The sequence below is a fragment of the Agelaius phoeniceus genome, chromosome 5, assembly GCF_051311805.1.
Source record: "Agelaius phoeniceus isolate bAgePho1 chromosome 5, bAgePho1.hap1, whole genome shotgun sequence".
In the NCBI taxonomy this organism is placed as follows: domain Eukaryota; kingdom Metazoa; phylum Chordata; class Aves; order Passeriformes; family Icteridae; genus Agelaius; species Agelaius phoeniceus.
In genome coordinates this window covers 45,694,070-45,713,605 of record NC_135269.1, presented here as the reverse complement: position 1 = coordinate 45,713,605, position 19,536 = coordinate 45,694,070, and the positions used below count along the sequence as shown (strand labels likewise).

At 37.4% G+C, this 19,536-nt stretch overlaps 1 protein-coding gene across 23 annotated transcripts in view; it reads left to right on the top strand.

The window, feature by feature from the left end:
* Positions 1-19,536, top strand: part of NRCAM (neuronal cell adhesion molecule) — a 144,716-nt gene that overhangs the window by 30,710 nt on the left and 94,470 nt on the right. For all 23 annotated transcript variants that reach the window (XM_077178920.1, XM_077178921.1, XM_077178924.1 and 20 more), the window contains exon 2: positions 14,345-14,440. The gene's annotated coding sequence lies outside the window, so the exon portion shown is untranslated. The remainder of the gene's footprint in view (positions 1-14,344; positions 14,441-19,536) is intronic.

Sequence of the window (19,536 nt, the reverse complement as noted above, 5' to 3'; positions counted from 1 at the left end):
GGGTAAGGACATATTCCACAGGGAATGAAGCAGAGCTTACTTGAATGGGAGGCTGATTTAGACTGTAAGGTACATTTAGCTGAAAGTGAAACATACCATTAATGCAGGTACATTACAGTGTTTGCTGAAAAAGGGAGCATGATTTGTGAAGATTCTGGCCACTGCTGACACTTGTAACACTGCAATTTGAATTGGATTGGGAGCTGGGGTCAGGAAGATTGGGGTGGGGAGAGGGTGCAGAGTGTGGTAGCTGCAGAGTGAGAAGGAGACAAAAAGCACAACCAGGTAAGTCTGGGAGGCCCATACAGAACACAATGAAGAATTAGTATCTCTTACTGTGATCTTGTCATCACCAAAGTTCTTTGTTTTCTGAAGCTTGTGTGATTGTCACACTGGTGCATATCATCTGCTCTGTAGCCCTGAGTCATATCTGCTCTTAATAGACAGCAGCCAACTCGACTGTGCCATATTAAGTAGTGATATGCGGCTTGTAGAATTCTCTGTAGAACAGTCTTACATTTAAATCTATATTAAAAAAGATTTTTTTAAGCTTTCATTTTCAGAATAAGTGAAGGTTCTTGTACTTCACTTTATTTGTGGCCATCTGAATTTTATTAGCTTTTGTATTAACACAGGAGGGATGAGGGACTGTCTCATTTCTTCTACTGACAGGTCCTGTTACTCTGCTGTTGGCCACCTAAGTTAATCCCAGTTCAACATCATTTATCAGGTTACATGGAGGATGTCATGCCTTTGCAAGGCTGGCAGAAAAGTGAGCTCTTTTAACAGAACTGCCCTTAGCATGAGGCTTAGGTGGGTTTAGTTCTTGTTCAATTTAAACATAAAACCAGAATGACATTCTGAACTTATCAAAAGCCATTGTTATTTTATCAATATTTTTTTTCAAAATAGGTTTTGATTTTGACTTACAGTTTTATTTTTTTAATGCAGATACCATCATTGAGTTGGTAGTGTTGTAATTGGCATGAAGACACATTTCTTCAAATGTCCTCAGGAGCTGAGGAAGCTGAAAGTTTTTCACTCCATGCTTTAAACCTGAATCTCTATCTCAAAAGAGTTCTTTAATGAATTTTTTATTTTGGTAAAATAGACATCTTGTCACTGTTTAAAGTCAAAACAACATTAAATGTTAATAATGCCACAGCTTTAACTTGCTGTGTGTTTTAAAACTACCTTAGTGCTTTGAAGTCATTTGGTAGCGCCCCGTGTGAACCTCAATCAATATATGCCTGTAAATCCTTTTAAAGAACCTGCAGTGCCTATTTTTTTTCTTATACTCTTTGTTTGCTTGGTTTTGTTCTTCCTTTAACCTGTTTGAATTCCAGTTCCCATCTTGAATTTAGCTTTGTCAATAGTATACACTTACTCTCTTGCTGTTTGTAGTGTTTGGAGAGTAAAAGTATGTTTTTAAAGTTGTTCTTTGTGGTCCTTGCCCAAGTTTTTTTCCTTTTTTAATAAGGGTGAGCTGTACACATATACCACTACTGGCTGATGTGATGGATTATCCTAGACAGACTATGACATTGTGGCAGCTGCAGAAAATAAAAACAATCTGATTTGTAATTGGAAAACAGTTCTACAGCAACAGCAGAATAAAATACACTTTTTATTTTATTTCCTGGTTTACTTAATATGTCTTCAAGTCTCTAGTCTTTGTTTTCCATAACCATCCTTTAGGTATTTATTTGTTTTATGTACATCCTAATAAAATTTATTGTTCTTTAAAGGAAAATGGAATAGTAGCTAAAGTAATTAATATGTTAACTAGTTAATTTTAGGTTTAAGTATATTTTCAAATAAACCCCCCCAAAGCTTAGCAAAGTGAAAACATATTTTTATTTCTGTGTTTGTAGAAAATAATTGCTAAAAGCTTATTTACAAAGTCAAGAGGCCTGCTTGAATAATCTCTTAAGATGAAAAAGAAATGCTTTCAGTGTTTTGAGACTAAATCATAATTTTTAATAGGCTGTGTTTGCTAAGGTAATTTCCAAATATGTTTTGCAGAATTTCAGTAGGACTTGGGTTTATCATAAGTTGGCATTTCACCCATCACAGATCCTGAGCCAAAATATTTCTAGTTTAAAAATGAGGTAACATCTTTATCATCATGCTTTCAGGAAAGACTAATAATGTAACTTGTTATTTACAGACCATAATAGTATAACTAAAACAATAAGGTAAGGTTAAAGGTTTTATTTTATCTATTTACTGGTTTTTCCAGTAAATAGTGAAGTTAGAGAAATACTTGAAGATTGCTGGGAAGAAATGTAACTTATTGGAACCAGGGGTTTTCTTAATATGGAGAGGTGGTACTGAGAGAGAAGTGAATTAGGACACCATGTGACCAGGGTATTCACAGATCCCTTCTATACCATAATTTTTCTTTGTGTGTTGAAATACTGACTAATATTAGTATACTGAATAAAACAGCATCAGTTTTAGTCATGGCCTGTGGAAGCATAGAATGGAAGAAAATAAAGATAGTGCAGAAGGCAGTCTCACACCTGAGGAGTTGCAGCTGCACTAATCACCAAAGATGAGGAACAGGCCTGCCCTTAACAGGCCACAGCTGTGTCCAATAAGGACAAGTGCTACAAAAGAGTGGGTTAGCTGGGTGAGGAGAGAGAGGGAGTTTGTTGGTTGTGCTGTGAAGAAGGAGTCAGTGCTGTGAGGAGCTGCCCATGAGAGTTTGCCAAGGTATGGGAACTTGGCAATAAGATGTCAACAATGGCTATAGAAGCCCCTCAAAGACAAGCTCCTTACTTTGTGAGTTCACATTTGATTACTGTGTATGTTGTAAACTCATCACCCTTTGAGGCATGAGACTGTGTTTGTTTGGTGCATGTGCTATCTATATTTTTGGAAGAGAACACAGCACATTTACCTCAAGCACCTGCATTGTAAGTGCATTGGTTTCCTGGGTAGAGCAATTTGGAAAATAGAGCTGCAGGCTCTTATGTAAGTAAAACCTGTCCTATGGATGGAGATTTCCATTGAGTTTGTAAAACAGGTAGCTATTTTGCAATTCTGTGTATGGCATACAATTTGGTAAGCAAAAAAGGGCTTTAAATGGACTACATTTAAATATAGAAATTATATGTAAATTGTATTCCTCCTTCTACAATTGAAAAGTAAAATAATTTGATACCTTTAGACTTGTGTCATACACTCCTAATGAAAGGAGGAGATGGTGTTATGGCAGAGGGACCACATGGCCTCAGGAGCTAATCTGTCATAACTGTACCTGCTGGTGTCACAGCTGCTGCAGTTACAGCTGTGCCATTTCCCCACTGCTCTGTCTGAGCAGCACTTCTGGCTGCTGCCAACCAGGTTTGCTCTACAAAAGGCAGTTAGTAAACAACTGAACTGGATGGTTGGCAACTCCAGCAGCCTCCTATGTGCAAAAATGATTCCAAACACCTTTGCTATCTAAGCTGCTAGTGAAGGAGAGGTACATCTGCTGCTCATCAGGTTGTGTGATAACTGCAAAGCAGGCTTCTGCAAAGTTCAGGTTCTTGTAGAGATTTCTAGCTTTTTTTTTTTTTTTTTGAGTCCTGTAGGAAGTCATTTGACATATGTGTGAAGTAAGGAAAAACCTATAAAGGGCACAGCTTCTTTGGGGTTTTTAAGCAGTGATAAAGCCAGTTTCTATATGTGTGTGAATATTTAATCCCTTACTGCAGAGAAGACAAAATCATGCGATGCATGCAAATCAAAACCTGGACCTGCTGTGAGTTTGGATTTGTGGTAATTTGGCTGTAATGAATATGATGTTAATTATTTTATTAAAATTTCCATATTATAATATTTAATAATGACTTTATTTCTTTATTTCTAAATGAATCCAACCCTTCTTTTTTGGTCTTTTTGGATACTATATGCAACCTGCTACTTTCTTCCTCCACTGCCAGTATTTGTATAGTGTATTTTCTTGCTGAAACTATCTTTTGAATGTATGATTTTATTGCTTAGTTTACCCCTGTTGCTATATAGTTTTACTGTCTTTAAAGGAAATACAAATAGTTCGTTTTTTTTTTTTGTAGAGGTGAAAAAGCTATCATGCTTGTGTGGCTCCTGCTTAATATTCCTGCAGTGGCTACTATAAAAATGAAATATTTATTCTATTCATGCAAGCCAAATTCAGCAGTTAGTTGCTACACTAAAGCATTTGACAACTTACAGAATATTAATGATACAGAGTCTTTGTGAAGATGTGAAAGGCACATCTAGAGACAATACTGTGAAATCACAAGTATAATTGCAAAAAGAAAATCAAATGTCCTATTTCCATAAGTAATGCCAGATTATTCAAATGTATTTAAAATCAAAGGTGGTTCTAACTGGACTGCAGCAAGGAATGGTTTCAAGCCTTTGAGTATTTTTTTTTTTTTTTATATCCAGGTCCATAGTTAAAATTCATTCTAGATCAGTAGTCATGAAAATTAATTTGCCTACCAGCAGATTGACAAAAAAATCTTTTTAAAATTGAGACCTTGAAGTCTTAATTGTATAGTATAAAAGGGCTCTGCTGCAGTGAAAAACATGCCATGTTTAAGAAGTTAAACCTGAAAGCAGTTTAATGTTTGTTTTTGGTATAATGTTCATGTTTTAGTCTCAGAAATAGAAACCAGGTTTAAAGTGAAAGTTTGTGGAAGATGAAGCCCAGAAATGAAGTCATGTTCAACTTTTCCCTTTTGAAAATTGTCAGATTTATCAAAATGGGGGGTTCCACTCTGCAGCAGCAGTTCCCAGTGTGGGTGTGCATGTTCCCACAGGTATCCTGGGGAGCTGCTCAGTTTTTAACACTCCCTTCCCTTCCCTTCCCCACTTTGTATTGCTCCAGTTGTGCACGGCAGTGGTGCCTCCAGGGCTCTCCTCTGGGGCCAGCAGTGGGCACTGGGAAGAGCTGGGACACAGCCAAACTGGCACAGAATCAGGAGGTCAGGTTTTTTTTTTTTTTTTTAATTAAGACTGCTTTACTGCTGAGTGCTGGTTTTTTTTGAATGAAGATCTTGTATTTGGAACTTACTGGAAGAATTGTTATGGATTTGTGCCTTTTCCAAAAAACAGGCTTGACTGGAAGAGAGACTGGAGAGAAAATCTACTTTTTTGCGAAGTAGATGCAAGCCCCTATGGTTTGTCTCTGAGGAAAATCCCTATTCATCGTGTTTCAGGATCTTTGGATAGCAAGGACAAAGGGGGTAGAAAAGAGTCTTTTTTTTTTTTTTTCCCCTCAGATATGATCTGTGAGGGGAAGAGATTTTCTTCCCTGTCTCTGAACAAGCTGTGCCACTGAAGGCAAGTGCTAAAAACTGGGTGAGCCACAGCCAGTGCTGCTCAGTGCAAAGGAGAAAGCACTGCCACACCTCAAATTCCTCTCACTCTTATTTAAAAGCAAATTACAGCTGTCTGTGCCAGTGCTTTGGGGGGCCCAGTTCTTTTGTATGCTTGGCATGCTGTGTGTGTGTACAGTCCCTAAGGAGTTTCAGGTGGCTAAACTTAGTTTCAAGGTATCAGTCAAGTTATTGACACAATTCAAGCAGACAGCTTCTAAATTTTATCAAAATGATGCAGAGAATAAAAGGTAGATAGCTAGAGAGCATTCAAGGAAAGTTCAAGGTGCTGATAATTTGGATGTTTCTATGTGTGATTATAGATGAGGGTGGACAGAGGAACGTCAGCAGCTGAATGTGGCCTCCATTCTAGCCAAATTCTCTTTGGGTAGTGAGTGCAGGCTTAGGTACATATAGCACATGCAGAAGTTCAAACAACATGTGCCTTACCAAGAAAAAGAAAAATCTTGGACCCCTGCATCATCCCAAAAATATTTCTACATCCAAAGACTCAATTTCATTAATTTTTTTCCTTTCCTTGAGAACAGACAGACTCTTGATTCTGTCCTATTGGGATTTTTTGTTTGCCTGTTAGAATGGTACTATTTGAATGGTGCTTTTTCTTTTGTGTTCCTGTTTGGTTGGTTTGGGTTTTTTTTACAGAATCAAGATTGTAACCTCACTTCATAGCTGTCATCCTCTTCCATTTCTTTCATGGGCTTGATTCTGTTTATTTTTTTTTTTAATGTGTAGTTGATGCAAATTCATTTTGGCTATGCACTTGATGTCTTTAGTTTCAGTAACTTCCAGTTAGCTACAGGCACTGCAGCACCAGCAGATCTCTTTTGTTCCTGAAGCTGCAATTGCTTTTCTAGCTGCTGATAAATCTCCTCATCCTGAGGTTGGGAAGTGCACATTTGTCTACACTTACACTGTGTTTCTTTATATTTACATGGCTTTAGGCATCCAGTAGTCAAGGGCACTCATTGTGCCCAAAGAGGAAAGGCAAAGCATTTGTTCCACTATGAAAAGGGATGGAGAACAGTACTAGAGAAAATCTTAGTATAATTAAAGTTAATGCTGTGAATCTTATTATGGTGCTTCCTCATTAAAAAGTAACATGAAAATATAGAGAAAGCCTATGTACAATACTTAACTGGATGTGCTGATAAAATAATTAAGTGAATAAACCTTGAGTTATTTGAAGAGGACTCTTCTCAGTGCTGGAATCACTTCAGGGAAATCTCACACTCCTTGGCAACTTCTCTGTGTGATAAACAGCTTATGTGCCTTATGTATGTGAACAAAGGCTCTCCCTGTAAAGAACTAAGAGAAATGGGACCTGCATGAGTCTGCATCCCCAGAGTGTGTGAGAAGGGATTTTCTGTAGCTGGCAGATAGTCTGCTTTGGCTGGTACCATGAACTTCAGGAAAATGTAGAAAGGAGACAAAAGTCTAAAAATTGTGATCAGGACATATAGGCTACAATTATTTTGGAACAAAGAATAATTACTCAGGTCTAGTTAAAAATTACTTTACCTGCTTTCCCTACCATGTGTTGGTGACTGGTAAGAAGTAATTGGCCATGTTCTTGTATAGAGCCTCCTGATGTTTGTAGGAAAAAAAAAAGCAAAAGGAATAAATGATTGCTGAAAGAGCAATAGCAATGTCCATATAGCAATGTCCATGAAATTTCAGTGGTAACAGCTTAAAACCAGTACAAGTGGTTATGATGAAGTTTTAAATAAATAAATTCTGTTATCCTTAGAGGATCCTACTCTTCACAATTTTTGCTTTGTAATATCCTAGACTTACTAGATACTCTTTAAAATTCACCTCCCAACCCAAGTACTTGGGTTGAATTTTTGGGATAAGGATATGCAGGTGGCAGTGAATCATCACCTTGGATATCTTGTTATCCCTGTGAAACTGTCCTTTTGAATGTCATCTCCATTTTAAAGTATTTTAAGACTCCACAATCATAAAGGTGTCTTTCATAAAGAAACTCAAAATTTTTGCACACAAAATTATAATTGCTGAAGGCTTTACTGGTAAAGTAAAGGAAATTGAAGCTGGAAAATTAACAAAAAAAAAAATCAAGTTTGTGTATGCAAAGCATGGCAAAGAGAAAATGAATCTATGAAAACATGTACCAGGAACAAAGCAAGACTATGCATTTAAGTCTTATGTAGGAAATGGAAACATTTTGCCTCTTGATTTTCAAACAAACAATAGTAGTAGTAATAGTAGTATGATCCAGGATGCCTAATCCTGGTCCTGGTGTAATCATCAAATTGAAATACCATCTTACCATTTGTCATGTGGACATAAATGGTGTACATTTCAATACTGAAGTCTGTACTCTAAAAATTATGCTATTGACATGACTTCAGTTGTAATTGTTAGGCATGTAGAAGCTTTAAAAACATTCAGTGTGCAAAGTAACAGGTAAAAGAAGCAGCCCATTTTATTATCATACTATGATTGTGAGCCTTTGATCTTCTTCATTGCCCTAACCTAACTGCAGGAGCAGCTTTTATTTTGGGTCTTCCTTTGCCCTGTTCCTGGGTAATTGTGAGCTATGCTGCATTTTAGAGTTACAGATCCCATATGTGTTTGCCCAGTCCAACCTCCCAGAGTCCGAAGCCTATCCCTGGGGTTAAGCTGCACCATGAGGTTAGCTCTTCAGGAGGTCTCAGATGAGTATTGCCCTAACTAAATTTTGATGGGAATATGACTTGGACCTCAGCATAAGTGATTTGTTTCTTTTCCTGAGTGTTATCATATATCTGGAAAGAGTTGAGGACATTTGGAAAAGAAAGCCAAAAATCTGTTCGAAATGTCTTAGATGTATCGACAGTTCCTAGATATTTCTCAGAATCTTTTTTTTACATTTTCTAACAAGCAGATCTCAAAGTAGGGAATTGTATGCTGTATGTGCATATCACAGGTTTTTTTCTGCTTAAACAGTTCAAAAAATGGTTTTGTTAATAAGTAAATTGTGCACTAAGTCATTCCTAGTGGTTATATTAGTTTATAGCTTCCTTAGGCTAAAATGGTACTAAAATTTAAAAGGGTAATATTATGATTACCAAAAAAAAAAGTGCCTATCTCAGTGAACATTTCTGGAGGCAGACATGATTATTTCTGTTGAAGAATAAAAGCTATTTTGACTGAAAATCTTTTCCTAATAGAAATGTATTGGAAAGTAAGGGAACCATATCAAAGGCTTCTTTTTAAGTCTCCACCACAAAGAGCCTGTTTTATTATGATAGCTGCTGTCTTAGCATTCAAGTGACAGATTTTGCTATGGGTTTTGAGCTGTCCATTAAATATAACACCTCCATTTTTTGAATGTTGTGAGTAGCCCACAGAGTAGCTACTGTCTGAAAAGTGGGAGTCACAGTGGGAAGCTGGAGGGGACTGGGCCGCTGGAACATTTAGTGTTTAATGGATCTACAGCTGTAGTGAAGCAGTGTGCAGAAATAATTCTGATTAGGCTTGGTCAATCAGATGACAAAATAAGCCCTGCCCCTCCATCATTCACTTCTAAAATTCAGAGGCTGATTCCTGCTTAAACACAAAAACTCTGGTCAACCAGTTATATATGAGCTGATTTCTTGCTATAATATGCTGTCAAAGGCAGAGGGGAGCAAATAGTTAAAGCTACTGCCTTACCCAAATTGTTTACTTCTGGGACTTCATTTTGGAAGGAATGACTGAAACCATGAAAATAACTATTTTGAGAATTGAGCTTTTCCAAGAATTAAATGTTACTAAGCAAAAATAGATGAATACTGTGCCATGCTTGTGGCATGGTAAGTAGCTTCTTATTTACAGTTTAATGTCTGCTGTTGTTGTTTGAATGTACAGCTGTAAATGTGCAGTTAAAGATTAGTAACTGAATGGCAGAGGCTTTGCCTAATCGACACCATACTATTTGATGATAAATTTCCATGTAAAAAAATTAATGACCTGTAATGGTAATTAAACTCTATTTTTTTATCCTTCTCAGTGAAGTGTTTGCAGCTCTAGAATTAAGACACGTATGTGAAGGGAGAGCTCAAATTACATACTCAGGTTCTATTTTGTCAAGTTTAAGAGTTCAGGTGGATGCAGTCATTACTGAACCTCACTGGCAATCTGCTTTGAAGTATATTCTTAAGTCCAGCTCATGCTTTTGTGAGGAAAAACATTGTTCTAAGAAGCCTTAAAAATGGAATCGATTTCAAAAGGACCAGATGAATTTATTGTACTGAACTGGTTTTGTTGCTAATAGAGACTGACAGAATTCATCCTGCTAGCTATAAAAAGGTGCAAAACCCTTAAAGTTAGACATGTTTTTACTGGACTTAAAACCCAAACAAACAAAAAATCCAAACAAACAACCCCCTCAAACAAACAAAAAGAAAAATACAAACAAAACCAAACCAAAACAAGAAAATCAATCAAACAAGCAAAAAACCACCAAACCAACCAAAAAAAAAAAACACCAAAAAAACACAAAGGGAAAAACCTGGATTTGTAACAGAACAAACCAGAAAGAAACTGTTTAAAAACTTTCTTTAGGAGTTGAAAAAAATGTTACTTTTCTGTACCAGTGTTACTTCAAGGTAGTTCTTTGGAAAGGAGGGGTGGTCTAGAGGCTCATGTGGTGTATGAGATGAGTGTCTTTAGGAATTTGACTCTTTTGCAAGCACATTTGACTCTTTAAAATATTTTCCTTTATTTCTCAGTACATTTTTACATTCTTACACTGGAATTTCACCACTGAGTACAGATTGTAGTTTTTGCAGTGATCTGTCTCTTAGACACCCTGTTGGAGATGGGGGGTTGTCCCAGTAGCAAGTCGTCAAGGAGAATAAATGTAAAGGAGAAATTAAACTATATCTCTGAGTAAATAGGCAGGTCTCAGGTAACTGAATGTTCCTTCTGTTTTTTATAATTTTTAGTTTCTCTTAAAAAACCAAACAAATGGAAAAATGCCCTAATAGTGTGAGTGTAATTTTATTAAAAGGTTCATGCGGCTAAGCAGATTTAGCTCTGCTTTTCTGTAAATACAGGGAAATGTTTAACCCCTATTGTATGGCCACAAAGGCTGTGCTGATCACACAGAAGGGCTGAGGACAAAGCGACGGGTGGCTGGAAAGGGCCCCTCTTGTGTGTGCCCCTGTCCACAGGCCAGCAGCAGCAGGGCTTAGCACCAGAGTTTTGTCAAGCTTGCAACATGGAGGGGAGCATGGTACAGATTCTTACCACTTACTAAAAGGAGGAAAAGAAAAAGTAACCCACCAAAAAAAAGGAAGAGGACCATGACAGCTGTATAGCTACATGCACAAGGTAATGGCCGAGTTTCTTTCTCTACCCTGGTACTTCCCGCTCACCCAAATAGTTGAGATTGATGTACCTTAGTGTTAGTTAATTTGATTTATTGGAATGAATTGTCATGAAAAAATTCAGGTGACTTTGAACAGGAGAACAAACCTATGCTATGTAACTTACTGAAACAGTCAACTTTGATTTATAGTCTAGGAATTGACAGAATGAGGTTAGCATTTGTATCCATGAAGGAAGGGCATGGCTTTGCAACATATTAAAAATCAGATGAAATCTGTGTTCTGTGTTGATTAGTATATTATGAGTAAAATTTGGGCTTTTTCCTCACGGCTGCTAATATAATCTAGGCTGGACTACCCACTCTACGAAGTGTCTTCATGAGGGTGTGTGTATCAGAAATGAAAAAAAAGCTAAAAGCTACTTTTGTTGTATTTCCAGTGTATTTTTTTTCCATTATTACTTTGGCAGAATCATCTGGGGTTGGGCACACCCAGAAGTAAGATAGATATGACAGCAAGATGGATCACCGCCCTCATCAACCAACCCGGGTGGTTTCTCCTTTTCTGAGAACTCCTCATTAATCCTTAGCTCTGAAAGAAGAAATTACACAAGGCTGAACAATGGAGCTCTGCAGTACTGGATTGCATAGAACTGTGCTTAAACACATCAAATATCACAAAGCAAATATTTTATATTAAAGAACTTTGCACAGTATTGTAAAGTAAACAGAAATTGAATTAAATATATGTGTATATAGATACATGATTACTTTTATGAGAAAGCTGCATATTGTCTCACTATTGCTTTTTAAGGTTGCATTAAAAATATTAAAGTGTCTTGATATTTTAAAGAGTATTTTTGAATACATTTTATGTAAAACCATTTAGCCAGTCAGATTATGAAAAAAAAAAAAGGATTTTTTTATTTTGGATTTTTCACATTTGAACTTTTTGCATATTTACCTATTGGTATCTGTGTATTATTTCTTTTTCTAAATTTAGCTTCCCTGCAGTCTATCAACACTTTTGCAAGAAAAGCAACAATACTAAGTTATAGTTATTTCATGAATATCTGAAAAAATAAGCATGTAGTAAGTATAATGTGAGGTGCAGAAAATTTAAAAGTGTGCTTTACATTTCCACAATATGCTAGTTACCAAGCTAATAGTAAGACTCCCAAATACATCTCATAAATTTTAAAACATATTTCATCTAATCTATGGACTTGTTTTAGAACCATCATTTTTACCCTCCTTCTTGATTTTTATTTCCTACTCATTTTTTCCCCTTCTTTTAGTGAATCTTAGAAGTCTTGGAAAGATTACCCATAATGTCAACAGAGCTGTGGTTTTCTGCTGTATACGAGGTCTTATGCAAGTCATCCCTGGGTTTCAGAACATGCCTAACTTTTAAACAATGCCTTTGAGGCTACAAATGTTGTTAAATGGCAAAAACAAGAGGACAGGGACAAATACCTGTCATTGACTTAGGCTGGTTGGTAAGGGCTGGGCTACATCTGCATTTTAATGCTTTAGAAAATGAGTCTCTTAAAAAAGAAGGCTGGCCATAATCAGAGTGTGGTCTGGGTGCTGTGGTGTTCCTGCAGCCCTGATAAGCAGCTGGTGTCTTTTAGTTCAGAGTATCTGGGATGGTGGGAGCTGTGTTCCAGCCCACCGAAGTCGTGATGTTACAGGCTAACACTTGTAAATCCTGGGGTTTGCTCCAGTGAGTCCCATGGAGGCAGGCAGAGGCTGCAAATGAGGATGCAGTGCCTGGCAGGAGAGAATTGCAGGGCTGTCTGCCAAGAGTGGAGAATCAAAACTTAAGGCAGCCTTACCCATGCTGTTGCTTGGAAGGATTCTCCAGGCTGGAACACTCCCTAAAGCATGCTCAGTTTTTGTCTTGGAGACAGTTTGTTGGGGCATGGAGCCAGCCAGGAAGCAGCTTGAATGGCAGGGTGGATGTAGCTGGTACCTTGGTGTCATGGGAGCTGTGTGATCACTGTCAGGCTGTGCTGTGGTCAGTTTGGAGCTGCACACAAGTTCTCTGTTGGCTTTGGCTCATCCAGGTCCTGCTGGTTTGCAGGCAGCTTTTCCAGCTGAGCATAGAGGCAGGGGGTTGGAAGTGATTTGAGTGCCTGAATAAAGATTAGGGCAATGAAGTGAATCTCCTAAGAGAATGTCACCCCAGTGAAATAAATTATGTATGTATGCCAAAACTCCTGATTTTACAAAGATAATGTATTGTTTCCAATGTTTTATTATGTAAGAGCAACAAGTTGTTTTGGAAGAGCATGATAAAAAGCAATTTATGAGAAGCATTGCTTGTTACTGAAAGAAATAGCTACAAGGGAGTTCTAGTCAACATTTAAGGTTTGACCAACTTGCAGGCCAATCTAACAATAAAAAGGCTTTTAAAAGCATATGGAAAGAAATTGTATGACTGAATTATGAATTTGATGAGAAATGAAACTGATATTCCTGTATCGCCATTGTAAGCTGAGATGTTGCAGTCTCCTGGTTTACTTTACAAAACAGCACCAATCTGCAGTTAAGACTAAACAAGGAACTTTAATTACTTTCCTGAAAATAAAATGTATATGCTTTTATGTACAGGACACAAAATAACAGGTGCTGCAGCGATGCTAATTTGTTGCTGTTTGCTACAGTTCATCACCAGTTCACTGAAATAAGGACAGCATATTGTGGCAAGCTAAAAGATGATAAGGGGACTCCTCAGAAAGTTTTTGAAGCTCACTTTCAAAATTCCTGGTCCTTCTTGAACCTTGCTTACTTGAAAGTTTGACTCCTCATGTGCACTACTATGGAAAGATAGGCAACTTGTTTTCAACAAAACATTAAATGTGTTTAAGATAGGTTAAAGTAACAAAAAGTGAGAGATAAGAGGACCTGACTGCAGAATTCTTGTCAATAAGTGAAGAAGGTAGCAGCTGAATTCAAAACGAGCCTCTCCTGCTGTCTTCTTTTTCTTTGATTTGTGCTTTTAAACTGGGGGAGGAGGGGAGCAGGGGATGTGAGTCCCATCCATCCACTGGAATTTAGGATGTTCTCCTAGAAAGCAGGAGTTCAGACAAATTACGAATTTCCCTTCCCAGCCCTCTCTTTCTGGGCAAGTGCTGTTTGTGACCAAACATTTCCATTTTGCATCCACCTCTTCCAGTGCATGTCTTTAGAATTCTGGGCACCCATAGCACAAAGAGCACTGAAGTGTTTACTCCTGAGGTACCCAGTGTGCCTTACTGGGTGTGTGGGTTACTGAACACTGGAAAAAAGTAGTTAAGCTTCCTAATTGTCTTGCTCAAGCTTTGTGAAGCACTGACTGGTTTTCACCCATGGTGCAGAGAACCTGGATAAACCATGGTTGCTCTAGTTTGATCTAAGTGGCTGTTTTGGAGAGCTAAATACAAAACACAACTTTGAAACCTAGGGAGCTGCTTTTCTTTCTACTGCTTCTTGTTTTTTCTTTGGACCAACATATATTAATTAGCTATTATTAAAATACAATTTCACTTGACTTAACTGAATTTAGTATTGCAGCTTTATAAAGATATATATGAAGTATTTGTTGTAATTTAAGAGTGAATGTAATTATTTTCCTCTATAAATATTTCATGTTGTGTGTTATTTTTTTCAGGCAAGGCAGTAAAATAAAGAGCTGTCATACAGGAGATAAGAAAAGAAGGAAAAGTAAAGAGAGAGACCAACTTTCTCAGAAGTTATTTGTACAAAGGTAAGATAATTTTTCCCTCTAAATTTTATTTTCCCATGCTAAGTGGGGAAAAAGCCCTAAACTACTGGCATTGATTTTCTATCTCTTAGGTTTCCAAGATAGTCATATAACGTGTTATGTATTTACCTACATTTTCATGTTTGTTTGAGTTAACAGTCTGTGATTTATGTTAGGTTGTTTTATGTTTTGTTTTTTTTTAAATTTCAGCTCAGATTTTAACTGAAGGGCATATCAAAGTACGTTAAATAGAAAAGCAGCTAAAAATATTTCATGGTTTCATATAATTGCAGGTAGTTTCAGTCATCTTTAATGTTCCTTACTGGAGAGAATAGGTGTCAGGGCAACTCAACTAGTGAAAGAGTGAGTAAGGAAAAATGGACTTAGAATGAACATGAAATATTGTACCCAAAAAATTCTAAGTTTTTTTCTTCTAGCATAGACCACAAATTTAGAGATGGGAACATTCTGAAATCTTTGCTCAAATGGTTTGGGTTGTAACACCTTTTTCCCAGCCCCCCTTGAACTCTTCCCTGCTCTCTCAGCATAAGATGATAGATATCATTACTTGAAGTGAGTAGTAGCTGCTGAATAGTCATCTGTGGTTTAGTATCTGATTTTCTTTAAACTAAAAATCTTATTTGGGGATCTTGAATGTCGTACAGTATGTAGTTCAGTAGAACAGAACTTTTATATCTTTTACACTATGTAGTTGTGGATGGTTGTAAAGCATTTTATCTCTCATTTATGCAGTCAGGCAAACAGAGCAAGTGAAAGCATCAGTAATATATTTAAAACAGAGAAGGTAGGAGATGGTCACTGAAGCATTTTGACTTCTGAATTACTTGCTGGCAGTGTTTCTGAAAGTAACATCTAAAGCATCTCTCTCTGCAATGAAGATACTTTGCTTGTTTGTTTTTTACCTCTTCTGAAATGGTTCTTGTTGTAGTCACTCAGGAGTTAAATGCATTATTGGATAAAGAGAACTGTTACTGTAAGGTTTTTAAACTAGACTGCTCTGGAAAAAAAAAAGACCATTGAAGACTCTGAAAGGCTTTTTGGACGATAAACAAGTTTAGGAAGCTCTGAAGTTCTTTGGCTTTGCTACTGGCTGCTCTCTCTCACCAGGATCCTGGCACCCTATCACTGTGCCTCCATTGCTCCAGTTCTCCTGTCAGGGAATGCCACCATACAATACATCCCCTGGGGCTAATTGGGTGAGTGACAACCAGCCAGCTCCAAAGTGACAAGTGTTTGAATGCCTAATTGGGTCAGTGCACAGGTGCCTGCTCTTCATGAATGAGATGTTCTAGCTTTCCTCTGTGACATTCTCTTGGTTCCTCTCATTTTTCCTGCAGTTGTGGAACAAAAGTGTCAATACTTTGATGTGAGAGAAAAGGCTTTATCAAAGGAGAAGGATGATTTCCCATTGCCCTGCTTTGGTTAAAGTAGCTTTACTGCTTGAGTACTAGCTGGAGGAGACACACAGAAATTCTTTACAGTGATGGAAGTTTGCTGATACAAATGGACATTTCAGTAGACAATAAGGTGAATAATTTGACTGGTAATGACAAATACATTTCCTTAATCTCTATGTTAGATGGTTCTCATACTGTTTAGACCTATGGGCTTGGGCATCAGAAAAAGTATGGGAGAGAAAAAGAACTTATTTTGTTGTATTTGCACAATGAGGCTTTTCCTTAGTCAAATAAACAACTTGCCTTCATATAATGAAGTCAGACACAGACAACTGTTTTCTCTTATTGAAGGCTTGGTGTGTGCATAGAACACAACCAACATTAAGCCCATAGTCTATAATACTTAGATGTATTTGCCTTCCTTTTGTCTCTTCCACAAAGAACCTTAGGATACCTGGTTAGAAAGGGTGTCTGGAGGTTTTCTTGTCCAACACCAACACTTGTCCACCTGATCAAGTAAAGGAGCTTGCTGCTTGGACAGCTATTGATCAGGCATAGAGTAGAAAAGGGCTTTATTTTGTTTAGGTGGAATTTCATCTGTTTTAGTTTGTGGCTATTGCCTTTTACCCTGTTGCTGGGCACCACTGAGAAGTGTTGTTTACCCGTGTCCCCCTGAGGTATTTATACATGTTGATAAGATCCCTTGCAGTCTTCTCCAGGCTGGAGTCTCAGTGCTTTCAGGCTCACCATGTCAGATGCTCCAACCCCTTAATCATCTTGGCAGTCCTACCCTGGACTGCATTCTGGGATGTTTATGTTTGCTTTACTGGGCAGCCCATCAGTGGACACAGCCCTTCAGGCACGTCTCAGCAGTGCTGAGTGGAGCAGAATGATCTTGATCCTGACATGCTGACAATATATTTTCCTAATGTAGCACAAGATGCTTTTGGCCTTCCCTGCTGCAAGGGTACCCTGCTGGCTTATGGTCTTGCTTGGAGCCCATGAGGACCCCCAGGTGTTTTTTCTGCAGAGCCTTTTTCCAGCTGATCATCCCTCTTCCTGTTCTGTTTCTTGGGGTTACTTCTCCCTAGATGCAGGACTTTGTATTTCCCTTTGTTGGACATCATCAAATTCCTGCTGGTTTATGGCTGAGCTTTTCAAGGTCCCTCTGAGAGCAACCAGCTGGTCTGTGAGCTGGAAACTTGCTGAGAGCACACTGTATCCCATCATCCAGGGCATTAATGAGCTAGATAAATGGAACTGGCCTTAGTACTGATCCCTGGAGTACACAAGCAGACTTTTCTCTAGCTAGATTTCATGCTGATCACAACCCTTTGAGCCCAGCAGTTCAGCCAGATTTCAGTCTATCTCACTGTCCATTTCTGTAGTCTGTACTTTATCAGTTTGTCCATGGGGAATTTATGGGACACCATGTCAAAAGCCTTGCAAAAGTCAATATAAACAACATCTGCTGCTCTCCTGTCACTCAGAGCCTGCCATTAGCTGGTTTGTTCTGCCCAGAGTGTCTCTGTCCCAGCAGGTGCTGCTGGCAGGGTGGCTCCAGGAAATCAGTGTTTCCCCAGTTCAAGGTTTGTTTAAAACAATATTCTCACTTTTGCTTTGGCTGACTTGAATGTGTATTTCTAAAGTAATGCTTTTTCATTGGTGTATATTTAAAAGTGTGAAGAGAGCTATTTAAATATTGTCAAGTTTGAAAATACTCTTTAGTGGTGTGAAGCTAGGTAGCTACTGTCAACACTGTTTACACAGCAACTGTTTATGTTCCTCACTGTCCTTACTAATAAAAATACCTGCTGACAGAAGTGGAAAATAAAGAGAAGAAAAGGCTTGACATGGCATCTCACAGCTGTTTAAGACAGACTGAAGAAAGGGTGCTTTTAATTGGTAGGAGTCAGAGGAATTGTTTATAATATCAGAAGTACAATTTTTCAAGTTTACATTATTCCTCATAAAATTTTATTGTGAAAAATGCCCTCATGCTAACAAGGCTGGCATATTATCTAGTTAAATTTAAGAAACTTGATAGGAGAAATTGTCTGGAAAAGAGAAGCATATTTCAATAATCTGTAGTTTCCTAACATCAGCAAAGAAAGGATGAAGAGAGCTTCATATTCTAGAATCAAAATGTAAGCATTTTACAGAAATTATCCCTAGAAGTCAGGGATGCTTTCAACAGATTGGAAAATGGAAGGGTCTAGAAAGAGAACTATTCTATTTTGATTTTTGGAATTTATACATGTTAAAAAATACCTCACAAGGCTTTCATTTATTGTTAATAAACTGATATGTTTCATAAATGTGTTTACAGCTAAAAAGAGTTTAAACAGAAGAAGCTGTAAATCATGTAGGGATCACAGCCACTCTAGTTCTACTGCAGCCTGGTCAAATGTAGTAAGTGTATGGTGTCTAGGATAATTTTGGTGTTCATATAGAACATTAGGTTTTGCCCAGCTTTTTTTCTCACTTCATATAGATTAAATTAAGTGGACCTCTTTAAGCACTTGTTCTTTATTTAGATGTCTTGCTATGTGTTTTTTCAATATACTAAAAAAGGACAGTGTTTAAGCTGTGAGTTTCCTGAGTTTCTCAGCTACTGGTGCATGCTCAAGAACTTTGGGTGATGACTTCTGTGGGATAAAAGTGATACTCCTACATCACTGCAAATTTGAGTCTGTTCCTGTGGTAACTGTGCATGCAACCACTGATGCCATAAAAAAACATTTTATAACTTTTTTTTTTAGCATAATGTTAAAAAAGTAGGGGGGGTAAAGAAAATAAAAGAAACATTAAACCAAGTTTTATTCGTTTGAAACTTTCTGGATCACTAACAGCAGCAATTAAAAGCATTTTAAATGTTATGAAGTCTGTTACATGCTTCTAAATATACAATCAAGCATTTTCTGAGTGTGTCACTAGTAAGGAAGAGAACCAAAAGCAAGTTGCAAGTTTCCCAAGTTGACAGTACTCTCTGTAGCTGATTCTGCTTTAATTATAGGACAACTGCTAGATTGCATCTAGTTCTTGCTTAGTTAATACTTCAATAGCTTGGTTGTATCTTTGTTTTATAAAGAAGCATGGAGGGGGGAATAGAGGAGAGGTATTGAAAAAGTAAAATTTCTAAATCTGCCACAATTTAGACACAGATACTGTATGACACAAAAGATGAGCTTACAAAATCATTTAGGAAAAGACCACTGGAAGGGATTACAGCAAAACATAAAGGACAAAGGGTAACAGTTCAACATAGAGAGGGATAAATTGTTTCTTAAATCACTGTTGAGTGTAAATCGCTATTTTTTATTACTGTCTATGATAAAGGAAAAAAGACACAGTTTTTTGTTTTTATCGTAAATTTATAGAAGAGTTAGAAAACATAATCAGCATACATAGTATTATGAGATAATCTGGACATATTTATGCATCAGAAAAATGTAATGGATGTAATGAAGGCAGAAAATGTTGTGCATTTTAATATCTGGAAGGCTTCAGCATTTGCTGAAGGCTGATGTTGTGCAGAGTCTAAATGACCCTATAATTATCTGAATATTCTTCTAGTGTTTTGCAGCAGGACTGTATTATGTCTAAAGGTATGTGAATATTTAAGTGACTGATACAATGTAGATCTTCATTTTAATTTTGTACTATTTCTATCAAGGAATT